The following is a 13,149-nucleotide window of genomic DNA, read 5'->3' on the forward strand; positions in this document are numbered from 1 at the left end:
TATAATCAATGGTCTAAAACCCATCCTAAACTGTAGAACATGATGAAGCAGGTTACCTCCTCCTGCTAACACAATACATCTGCATATTTACAACCTAAATCTAAAACATTTTACTAATGAAACTTTTTTCCTTTATGTTTCTGTTCACACTGTAAACTGATGTAGTGTCTGGTGAAAACATGGGCTTAGACAACACTTAATGACTATCAATAATCATTTCTTTCAAATACCCTTCTTTTTTCAGAATAATATCTCGATTTTGAGGGAAAATTGGGGTAAGTCTTTTTTTTCCAGGCTGTATGTTCATCTGAAAGCTTCCATGATCTTTTGTGATCAATCATTTTTCAAAAGAGATAGCTCTTACTTCTGGCTATAACACCAATAATTTTTAAAAATGAAGGACAACTTCATAGCCAGAAAACTCTATCTACCAATCACTGAAAACCAATAAAACACCCCTCCTTATAAGGACATTTGTTTCTTATAAAGATACTTATTAATGTTTACAAGGCATTGGGTTTTTTGGGTTTTTCAAATTTTTTAAAAAATTTTAGTTTATTTTTAGTTTATTTTTTACACTCCATCTTCCATTGCCTGCCCCTCCATCATCTACCCCACACCTCTTCCCCACCCCACCCATTCTCCACATGGATACCGCCACTCCCCCACCCACCTGACCTCTAAACTCCCTGGGGCCTCCAGTCTCTCTCTCTCTCTCTCTCTCTCTCTCTCTCTCTCTCTCTCTTTTCATGTGCACTACAATTTTTCCCATTTATTTTTATTATTTTTAATTAGGTATTTTCTTCATTTACATTTCAAATGCTATACCCAAAGTCCCCCATACAAAGTCCCCCCCCCCCCACTACCCTACCAACCCACTCCATCAGTTTTTAAAATTTGACCTAAAACAAAACTCCTCTAATTGTGCAAACTGCTCCTACCTGCAAGTTCGTACCACAAATGCAAGAAAAGAAAATAGTTTCTGTGTCTGGGATACAATTGGTACTGCCCAACTATGATGATGCCATTTAAAAGAAGGAGCAGTTGTATATGAGGAATAGTACAGGTGTTTACCACAATCATGGAATTGTTCCCAGAGAACAACAAAGAAAAAGAAATCCTATAGAAAATGGTAAACCCTGTGCAAAATAAATATCTTATCAAAGTGAATATCAAATATATTTATGAAATTTCAATAGAAAAATAAATATTTCAATGAAAAATAATAAGAAAGGCAGGATAGACATTTTCCTAAACACATCTAAATGAACAATAAGCACGTGAAACTATATTCTATACCATTATAGACACACAAATCAAAATCACAATTAGATAGCATCTCATATCTCATATGATAGGTATACTGAAAATGGTGTAAGATGGCAGGGTTGAGTTAACCTAATTATTTATGCCAGCCAAGATATAGAGGAGAAGCCTGGGTTCCATGCAGGCAAAAATGGTAGAAAAAATTGTGATATCTATACATCTATCTATCTATCTATCTATCTATCTATCTATCTATCTATCTATCTATCTTTTATCTATCTCTACAGCTCTATCAAATGATCAATATGGATATAGATGATATACATAGATATTTATATATAATAAAACATTATTCATCCTTAACAAAAGAAAACCATCTGAGATACAATGCATAACGTATAATGTCCATTATACATTAATGTCATTTTATTAAGTTAAAAAGCAAGACACATGAAGACAAGTGCTCCATGATTTAACGTGCTTGAAAATGTAATAAAGCTCTTTTCATGAAAGTCAGTGTGGAAATAGTAGTTGTATGAGTTAGTAAGGCAGGGAACATAACGGGATTTTAGAATTTATTCTGCTTAAGTGTGTGTATCACACAAGCATTGGTTATAATGAAACATTATGCTTTCATAAAACCTATTATCTTGACTTTTGCTTATTTGCTATGAAGAAAATCACAATAATTTGAAAATAACATGTAAGGGCTTTAGCAGGATGAGAATGTCAAGTTTATTTGAAGCTAGTTCTATCCAGACAACACCAAGAACTTTGAAAGTGATGATCATTCAGAAGATGTGAGAGAAATCTCGGGGTTTCACTTAATCTTATTGTAGTTGGTACAAGTCTGGATGCTAATCCTATGACTGAATGAGATGGAAAATGTTAACTAGAGCCATAGGGGAGAAATATCAAAGTTTGTTTAATAGAAGATTTCACAAATTCAGACTTTAAATGTGAAAGATGAAAGTAACCCATTTGGTTGGTGATTTCCAACCATGGTTTAAATCATCATCATCATCACCACCATCATCATCATCATCAACAACAACAACAAAAATCTTTGAAGCAAGCAAATGTTCCAATCCCTTGGAGTCACTAATTCTGTTTCTGGGATGCTATCCTAACAATGGAATATGAAATAGAGAAACTTCTTATGCACAAAATATTTGCAGCAGTGTGTACTTAATGGTAGCATTTGAGATTAATCTAAATACCCAGAAATGGAAGGAAAAGTGAAGTAAGATGATATTTGGTAATTAATGTCAACATCTCATAAAAAGTGACTTAAAATGAGGGATGCAAGTAGAGAAATATACAGAGATTAAAACAACATGAAATATATCAATAGGACATTTGCAAATGTATTTCATTATCACCTATAGATATGGTAAAGTTTGGAATGGAAGAAGAAATCATTTCAATTGTAAGCACTTCAATCTGGGCAGTGGTTTTTAAAAATATCTTCGATTAAATAAACCCAGATAACTTTCCCCTGAGACAATATTTTTTATTAATTTTTTGGGAATAGATAATTTTAAATGGAAAGGGAAGGCTACATTGCAGAAAGGGAAGGTGGCTTCCCCTGAAATAGAATATCATTTCCCATTCCAAGCAGCCTTCAGATTACCAAGGCGGTTTATGATACGAATGTCCAACTTGTCTCCTTGCTCAGTATTGATATTGAAGAGTGGTTTTGTTTCACCCATAATTCCTTTCTGTATTCTCTAGTAAGAATTATGTAAGATAACAGTTACTGAGTCATATCAGTCTCCATAAACTAACATTTTTCTTTACGTTCAGAACTATTTACTTTACTGTATGTTATTCCACCATATTTGTCTGAGGACATCTTCTCAAATGCTTGTGCTTATATTCAAAGCAGTTCTGAACGTTATAAACTTCAATAATTGTAAATTCTAATGAGAAAAGAGAGTAAAATCTTATCAGTTGTCTTCCCAGAGCTTTTGGAGGAGAAATTGCAATCTTTGGAGGAGAAAAATCCCTGACGAATACTTTTCTTCTTGCATCTACCCAAAGACAGTGGCAAGGCATGAGAGTATCATGTTCTCTGTACTAAAACACTGCAGGAGACAAGGGGAGTGACGGAGCCAGAGGTGAACAATGGCAGTTTCCACAAAAGCTGAGGAGGCTTGAGCACCTGGCTCCTCACTTCCTCCAGGCTTCTCCATGGCCCATATACACATTATATTTGGGATTTTAATAATAAGGCTCATTATAATGTTGTATAAGGAAGTGCTCTCATAAAACTTTGATAATCTAGTTGGCACGATGAATTTTCTGGGCTCAATTGATGAAAGCAAGAGGCACATGGCAAGTGACATTTCTATCTCCTCTCTCATAGTCTCTCATATGTAGAGACTACTTGTGGAAACAGCAGTGAGAAGAAATCAAAGGGTATATGAGACTAACCTAATGAGCAGGGTGGAGGGGGGTTATACGGAACTTTCAGGATAGCATTTGAAATGTATAGAAAGAAAATATCTAATAAAAAAAAGTTTCCTTCATCCATATCCTTTTAAGTAGGCTGCCTAGAAAACTTGTGACCCAGATTTGGGGCGGATTGTAGTTCTTTAAATAATCTGATTAGGAAAATCTCTCAAAGGTGTACATCTTGAGTTTTAGTTGATTATGTATTTAGTCAAGGTGACAATCACAATTAGCCATCACAGATAGGAGAATAAATTACAATTTATGCTAGTAGTACCCCAAAGGGCTCAATTTTCTCTGAAATTAAATTCAAGTATTAGTTTTTTTTTCCTCAGATGAAAATTCTACTGGCTTGTGCTGACTCTCAAAGAGCTAAAGATCACAAGCAGAATGACCTTAGAACTCTAAGTGTCCAAAGTTATGATTCATAAAGAGATATTCTATCTGATATACATACTGTGGCCACATGCTTATTTTTGCAGGGGGGGGGGACTCCTAGATGTCCATTATTTTGGACTGTACATAAAACAATGAACTTGAATTCTGTCTCAGGATATGGCGCAGCAACTTGAAGTTTGGTTTAATAGCACATCACTACAAAGAAACTATTTATGAATAAGCTCCTTAATAAAAAAAAAACCAATTCAATAATTCCATATACAGATAGAAGATGAGGACTGAAGTAGAGAAGTAGCACTTTTGAAGCAATATATTTAAGTACAAATGAGGTATTAAAACTCTTCCCTTATTATACATATTTATATTAGTTATTAAAGATATGTTTAAAAACCTAAAATTTCTGAATATAGGAAAGAAATACTAGGTTTCTTAATATGTCACTATTTTTTATGAAAATCCATATACACAACCAAAAACATAATGGAAGAAATTGTTTTATTTAATGTCCTATAATTTTAGACTACTATAATAAAACCTTGATAAAGGGAAACTGTATTTGGATTTTCTGATTTCTATGTGTTTTACTTATCAATTGTGACAAAGAAGTGTACAGGTCAGAAGAAGATAAAAGTCTAACACACATTTCTATGTAGAAATATTAAATATTAGGTGTTTTAACATAGCCACACAAAAACATGTGGAAATATAGTTAACATTTTATTCCAAGAACTACACTTGGATCACAGAACGCTAAACTCACAAAAGTGAGATATACACAACAGTGACATATACACAATCCATTGAGCTCTTCATTGCACAAAATGTTTTTATTGTCTGAAACTGAATGCAAATCTCAGCTTCATGATTTTTGTATCTTAAAGTTCAATTTAAAGAAAAAAATTAGAGGTAGCCATGAAATGCCAAGATAAACTTTGATTCTTCACATCCAAGAGGCTATGGAATACTGTGACACGTTGTGATAGATACCCCACTGAAGTGAATGTCCTCCAAACACTCATCACTCTTACATTTACATCTTGGGGACATGTAAATTTCCTCATTGATAATCCTTTTCTTCAGCTTCAATCTACACATCTTCAAACTCAATCATAATCATGTTTGACAACTGTCAAGACTTAGCCATGGTACTGTCAGTCTGTATGGGCCCCAAACCAAATTATTGAAAAGAAATATATTTATATGACCACTATTTCATTTATTTATTATCCCACCAAAATCTACATGGAATTTAAATGTATTGTTTCAGAGAGATCTACAATAATATCAATACTTACATTAGTCATATGGAAAAAACTAATAATTGAATAATATTTATTTCCATTTGAGTGAGAAAAGAATTATACTGACAATTTGGAATATTGTGAGGTAGTTCTGGGTTCATTTTGTTCTGCATGAGCTTAAATTCATTTAGCAGAAAATTAAATTAATGCTTGCCAAGAAATTAAGATAAAGTGTGAGGATCACCATGTAAAGCTATTTGTCATCCGGGAAAGAATGGATGATCCATGTCAACCTTCACATTCAGCATCCTGAGCAGTGGGAAATTATCAACAGTTTCAGAAGTGATGGACAAATGGCGTTTGATACGGATAAATGCCACTCAATTCAAAGGCTGAAAGGACAACTTACTGTGACAGATAAATTCACTGTCCATGAAGATCAAATTACTGAAATACAGTGTTCAAGGCATCCTAAAAGGGCTTAGGCTTTGCTGTAATAACTGGAGATTAATCTCAGTCCAATTAGAGTGACATTGTTGAAAATCCTTATGAGCAATTCTCATTCTCCTGAGCACTGCAGAGACATTCGATTCCGTACACTTTTTCAAGTAAAACAAAGAGAGAACAGATACACCTTTGATGACATTTAATGACCAGCAGAACATTCTTCCACTTATTTATAAGCCTGTGACATATAAGCAAAAATGGATTCAGTGGCTTGGCTTGGAACTGATCTTTGACTAGCCATTACACAGCAACAAAGATCAATACCATTGAACTTCTTGGAGATTTACATGCAGACTGAAATAGATGTTCATAAATTTCTGACAAATAGATAGAAGATGAGACTCTAGTTAGATAACTGGAATTTGAAGGGAAATTAATTGCACCCTTAGATACTTTGGAAAATTATCTTAAGTGTCTGTAAAATGGAGAAAGCTAAGAGAGATATGTAATACTTTCTTTCATTTGCATAATCAGCAAGTATTTTCTGAGAAGCTATCAGTCACATTTCCAAGTACTTGGACTATGTAAATAGGAATGTAAATATATACCCTGAGTTCCTTGCCTTTTAAGAGAGAAAATGAGATAATAAAGCATCATTGTAACAAGGAAATTCTCTAATCCATTAGCAGACAATTACCTTTCAAAAATGATTCATTAGATGTTATTATTGATATGTGTGTATTTGTGTGTGCAGTGGAGATTGACTATATATATGTGCAAGTATACCTACCTGGGAATTACTGGAGGCAGAAAACAGCATCAATTCCCTTAAAGCTGGAGTTGTGAGCATGTACTGGGTGGTTGGCTTGCTGTAGGACTACTGCCTGGAATCTAAACTTTGGTCCTCGTGATAGTACAGCAAGTCTGTCTCGTCACTGAGCTTTCTCCCCAACCCAGTAGACATATATTTTAAGACAAACATCTACTCCAAGGATTGGAATAAAACAAGCTGTATCAGGACTTAGTGAAATAGTCAGTTTACAGTGCGAAGCAGACAGGATGTTTGGAGCATACATGGTGAACAATGCCAAGATGATGAGTAAGTTTGTCAAAGTATTATCTCAGAGAAGAGTAACACAATTGGAGGAAACTCTTGAGTCAATGTTATAAATACAGTAGGCTGGATTAAAGGAGCTTATTCTCTCACAGACTATCATGAGGGCCTGATGAGTTTTCTATCCAAAGTGGGCCCACCACCTAGCTTGGTCCAGGTTCTGATTTCATAGACTTCCAGCCTCAGATAAGTTTGTACACTATGGAGTGGTAGACACTGACAGGCATAGAGCAGGTTAGGTCAGAAAAGTGCCAAGAAATTTGGAGCCAAGCTAAAGGGATTTGTGAAGGAACATTGTTTGATAACAATATTAAAGAACCAGTTTCAAAGTCAACATGATCAGGGTCCAAATCAATATTCAAATACCTTGCTGGATGAGTTATCACCTTTTTCTGTGTAGGCTAGGTTGTCTTCTAACTGGCCATTCAGTCAAGGACCACCTTGGACTGCTAATCCTCTTGCTTATATAATCCTGGTGCTGAGGTCACAGTTGAAATTGTGTGATGCTAGGGTTATAACACAGGGCCTCCTTCAGGTCAGGCAGATGTTGTACCTAGTGAAGGAGAAGATCTGCTCCCAGGAGCCTTTCTTCACCTCAGGCATTTCATTTGTAAGTGACATTTACTCTACTGATTTTTCATCTGCTGTGGGAGGTTACTGAGGTATTTTAAACAGAAGCTTAGAGCAGAGCCTTGATATGAGGAAATCATAGTCATGTTTATTGATGGTTGAGAGGTGTGCATACTAGGGACTTAGACCAGAAGATAACCATATTTAAATCCTCTTTCAAAAATGTCACAGATCAAGATAAAACTAATGTCATGGACTCTTTAATCAGATAATGTTTTTAAATGTTTAAGTTGATATCAAATGAAGCCTTTCATACCGCAGTAAATAAATATAAACTATTGCACAAATCATTCATTCCTGAGATTTCTCATAAATTTATTACCAAGAAATATATAGCTGTTCTTTCCATCTATCCATAGAATGTGTCATCCCCAGGCAGCTTCCCCTTTGAGGGATAGGTCTATATTAAACTACATAGATAATCTCTTATAAACCATGCAGCATAGAGTATATTTATTTACCATTAAAAAACAGTGATCACTTTGCATTTACTGTAATTCACGGAAAGAAACAAAAACAGAAACAGTTTTGTGTGAGTTGTAAAATTAAAATAATTTTTAATACATTATAATATAATAAAGGTTATCTCTTTATTTAAATTTTCATTGGACTTTTGAGTGAAATCATGCTGAGCTCTGTCATATGATTGTTGTGGCCTTCCTGTGTCCTCTGTAGTTCTCAATGTATGTTATAGGGAGGACAGTCAGAGGCCATCTAATAACACCTCAACAATGGTCTTCATATAGGATGGTGGACTCACAGGGTTATTAAAAGGGAAAACTCCATTCTGCTGATATAACTGTGAGGAAATCAGACTCCAATGTGGATGCTCAACACTATTAATGACTTAAGTGTCACTGCAGTGAACAGTGATATATATATATATATACATATATATATATATATATATACACAAAACAATACTATCTATCTCTATCTATCTTTCTAAAATATATATGTATATATAGTTCACAAACTCTCTTTCCAGAAATTATACTGTAGGTGTCTCACTTAGTAATAAGTTTATGTTTTGAATAATTTTACAAGTATGTTGACATCATACACTTTAATCACACAAACCCTAGCACATGCCTAGGCTTACGTTCTTTATCTGATACCCTGGTCTCTCTGTCTCTATATCTCAATCTCCGTTGGGCCCTGTCTCTGAATTTCTCTGTCACCGTGTATCTCTTTCTCTATGAGTCTGTGTGTCTGTGTGTATATTTGTGTGTTTGTGTGTGTGTGTGTGTGTGTGTGTGTGTGTGTGTGTGTGTGCAGCCTATCATGGCTCCTAGAGCAACAACAAACAAAAGAACACTGAGTCAAGTGTGAATATAAAATATACAAACACAATCTATTGGGTTGCATCTGATTTTATATATATATGTATATATATATATATATATATGTATATATGTATGTATACATATATATATATATGTATATATATATATATACACATATATATATGTGTGTATATATATAATACACAAACATATATGTGTGTATATATGTACATATATATGTATACACACACACATATATATATATGTATATATATATGTGTGTGTGTGTGTGTGTATGTATATATGTTTATGTATAATATGTCAGGATCCTGTATAGATCAAAGAGCTGGATGATATTAAACTTAAACATTGTGATTTGGTGGTTAACTTACTATGATGATATCTTAATTTTTTTACAGCCTTGAAATAATCCAGGGATCAATCTCATGAAACAAACAGCTAAATCAAAATATAGGTTTATAGCCAGTCTTTCCACTCTCCCTACACAATTTTAACTGAATTTACAAACTTTCAAATGACTCTTTTCTTATCTTCAAGAGTCTTGGATTAGATTTGGTGCATATAGACTATAACCAATAGAGTGTTAATGTCACACATGAAATCTGGAGGATTATCTGTTGAATGAATATCATATCCATACCATGGACATTAGTTACTTTGAGCTTACAGAGCCTGTAATTAGCCTATGCTCTACAACACATTGAAATTTCACTGGCAGTTTGACATAATGAATTTTGAAATCCATCCAGCAAGGTGTTCATAAGATGTCAAAAGGATTTCATAGGGCAAGATAAGTCATGGCTATATAGTTGATCTGTTTCTTATTTTTTTAATATTTGTTTATGCATTTATTTAATTGTGTAGTTATGTATGCGTGCATAAATGTTCATGCACATATGTTTGTTTGCTTGTATGCTTAGTGCTTGTAGAGGTAAGGAAAACTCATAGAAATTGGCTCCTGCTTCCACCATCTTGCTTGCATTAATGGAACTAAGATCAATAGGCCTGAAGCAAAGCATCATTACCTATTAGGTCATCTCAACCCCTCTTTTTCTCTTCTTTTATACAGGAGCATAAAAAATTAAAATAAAGAAAAATATGATTTGCTTTTGTTTTGTTAGGCTGTGCATAGTAAAAGTAGTTGTAGTGATTTCTAAACACTGAAGGCTCGATGTGAAGCTAAAAAAAATATTTTTTAGATGAAGAGTTAAATAAGCAATAAATACTTGATATGTTTAAGCCAGAGAGGGGAGTCAAGAATAATTGGTAACATATATTATTTTCTCTCTTCAGGATCACAGTGTTCGCTTTTGACTGCATGATAGGCTTGTAGTATCTGAATCATGCTTGTGAATGCTGTATCTGATGATTAGGATAGAAAGTTATTGAACATCTCTGACTCCACATCTGTTCATGTCTAATGAGAAAATAGTGCCACTTAATTTTATATCATAGCATAAAATAAGACAACGAATGGGAAGTATGTAGTAGACTAAAATACTCCATTCAAAATTAACGTGAATAAGCTGCTGCTGACTTTGATTCTACCCACCCATTTCCTAAAGCATTTACTTTAAACATATTAACAAATTTTCAGAATGATAATGTCCTTGGCTTTTGCCTTTTGTACTGACTTACATTTGCTTACCTATGTTTGTCTAGATAAGTTTTATACAAGTGAAATTAAAGATACTTGTATTATTTCTGTTATTATTAAAAAGTTCTTCAAAACTCATACAGGAGGTAAAACACACAGCATAGACTCAATCCTCTTAAAGTCTTAAGACAAACAGTTCATTATTGTCAATTACAAGGTACTGAAGATCTCTAGAAACTTTTCATTTTGTACAACTGAAATTCCATATATTGATTTCTCTTTTCTCCAGCCCCAGGCAACCAGTATTCTCTTTCTACTTCTCTGAGTTTGCTTACTTTAAAGACTTAACATAAGATAAATAATGTGCTGTTTTTCACTTAGTACATCCTCAAGTTTCATTCATAATACATTTGCTTAAGATTCCTACACTTTGATGGCTGAATAATATCTGACGTGTGTGTGTGTGTGTGTGTGTGTGTGTGTGTGTGTGTGTGTGTGTGTACTTACATATATACTCTAACTCATCATCTACCAGTGGAGATAATTCATTTTTACTTCTTGGCTATAAGAATCAATGTAATATAATGATCAATGCAATAAAGATAGAGTGCAGAAATCCCGCTGCAAAAAAAGATCTGAATTCTTTGAGTGCTTGATAATTTGACCATCATGCTAATTTTCACAAAGGCTGTGACAGTCTGTACCCTTCCATTAAGGACACTAAAATCCTATTTCTCCACATCTTAGACAATAGATATTTTTCCGTTTTGCCTTTCTAACTCTCTTTTTGCTGTCTCTACTGATTTGCTTGTTTCCTAGTGGCCATCCTAACTGATGGGAGGTGACTGTACTTCATAATAAGTTCTCTCTTCCTAACAATTTTAAGGTAGTGCGTCACTGCACAACTGTTGAACATTTTTATGTCTTCTTTGAAGAAATGTCTACTAGTTTGCTTTAGATATTAGCCCCTTATCAGCTATATGGTTTATATGCAATTTCCTATTCCAATTTTCACTTCACTAATTCTTTCTGTTGCTGTAAGGATATTCTTTAAATTAATGTCATGTCACTTGTCTTCTGGTTGCAGCTACTTCAGATATCTTACAAATTAAAGAGATGGGGTTTGAGCTTTACTTAGTGACACTGCATCTGCTTAGCAAAACTAAGGCTCTCAGTTCATTCCACAGGACTGGAAACAAAAGGTACGTGAAAAAATGCAAATTATAACTATTGTTTTTATCCTATAAACTTTTTTTGCAAAGTAAGGAGAAAAGCACAATACAAACCAAAGAAACCAGTGTTGATTCAGTACAGAGAAATTTCCTGCACTGCCCTTTGGAAGTTACAAAATATTCCTTATATTCCTTGTGAGAATTTAGGATAATTTTAAAGAAAAGCTACATATCTCAATTTCTTATTAAATTACCCTTTAAGAATCTACCCATTTGCATTTGTGCTTACATACTAAATGGTCTAATATCCTAAATTAGTTAAATTAATATTCAAAAAATGAAGCTCTCTTGATACATGATGCTAAAAGCTATTGACATCTTGTTTCTTGAATTATTCAAACATGCATAATTATCAATTTGGATAAGGGTGTCTTATAAATTATAAACAGGCAATTCATTTAAGGACATACTCTTTCCCCAATTTTTCTAAAAAAAAATGCCCATCTTTGAATTCCACTGGTGTATTTTAGGGCTCATAAGAGTTTTTGGATAAAGCAGGTTTTTGTGCCTCATTGTATATATAAAATTTTCTGGGTTCCTGTACTGAGGTCACATTGGAAAAATACACAGCATTGTTAAAATAATCTAACTGTAGTGACTACATGCAAGATGCACTGTGAAAGCTGGCATGAAGCTGTTCTCATCCTTATATGCCTATCCTATGATATCATTCTGATTTTTATAAGCATCTAAGGGGATATCATTCCTCAACTTTAGGTTACTAACCCTGAAGTAAAAAGCAATGGAAAGCATTCTTGGAAAATTGTTATAACTATTAGGCTTGGATATTAGATATAGAAACCAGTACAAGTCACAGTTCACTGTCTGGCGATCCTAAATCTGGATGGAAACGCAATCCATTCTGTCAGCCAGTTGTACCTGCTGCTGACTCTGTAATCCTGTCAGGAACACAGATTTCTTCTGGCAAGCTCTTCATAATACACTCTGTGGTTCAGTAAAGAGAATCCATAAGAAAACCACTGTTAAGTCTTATAGTCTCTAGCACTGAGCAGAGGCCACTGTTATCAGAAGCAAAACAATTGGACATAACACAGGGCACTTAGTAGTGATCTTCAGGATGGATTATTTTTATTTATTTATTTGTTTATTTATTTATTTATTTATTTATTTATTTATTTATTTATTTATTTATTTAATCGAGACAGGGTGTCTCTGTATAGCCCTGGCTGTCCTGGAACTCACTCTGTAGACCAGGCTGGCCTCAAACTCAGAAATCTGGGATTAAAGGCATGTGCCACCAATGCCTGGCCAGGATGGATTGCTTTAAGGATAAGTTAGAATCAATTTACTAATGAAAATAATAGGAATATTTAGTGCTACAATTTAAAAATGTTGATTAGAACAAAAGTAAGATATTAATTGTTGCTGTGTTCTAGACACTCAGCTGATTTCTGTTTTCTTTGTTCAGAATACAACAAATAAAATAAGAAACTGATTGGTG

At 33.9% G+C, this 13,149-nt stretch overlaps 1 protein-coding gene and 1 long non-coding RNA gene across 11 annotated transcripts in view; one reads left to right on the forward strand and one right to left on the reverse strand.

Moving 5' to 3' along the window:
* Nrg3 (neuregulin 3) overlaps positions 1–13,149 on the reverse strand; it is a 1,108,134-nt gene that overhangs the window by 525,737 nt on the left and 569,248 nt on the right. The window lies entirely within an intron of this gene.
* Positions 7,464–13,149, forward strand: part of Nrg3os (neuregulin 3, opposite strand) — a 60,493-nt gene continuing 54,807 nt past the window's right edge. Inside the window, exons 1-2 of the long non-coding RNA NR_045713.1 lie at positions 7,464–7,531; positions 11,543–11,657. This is a non-coding gene — a long non-coding RNA (neuregulin 3, opposite strand). The remainder of the gene's footprint in view (positions 7,532–11,542; positions 11,658–13,149) is intronic.

Source organism: Mus musculus, chromosome 14 (genome assembly GCF_000001635.26).
Source record: "Mus musculus strain C57BL/6J chromosome 14, GRCm38.p6 C57BL/6J".
In the NCBI taxonomy this organism is placed as follows: domain Eukaryota; kingdom Metazoa; phylum Chordata; class Mammalia; order Rodentia; family Muridae; genus Mus; species Mus musculus.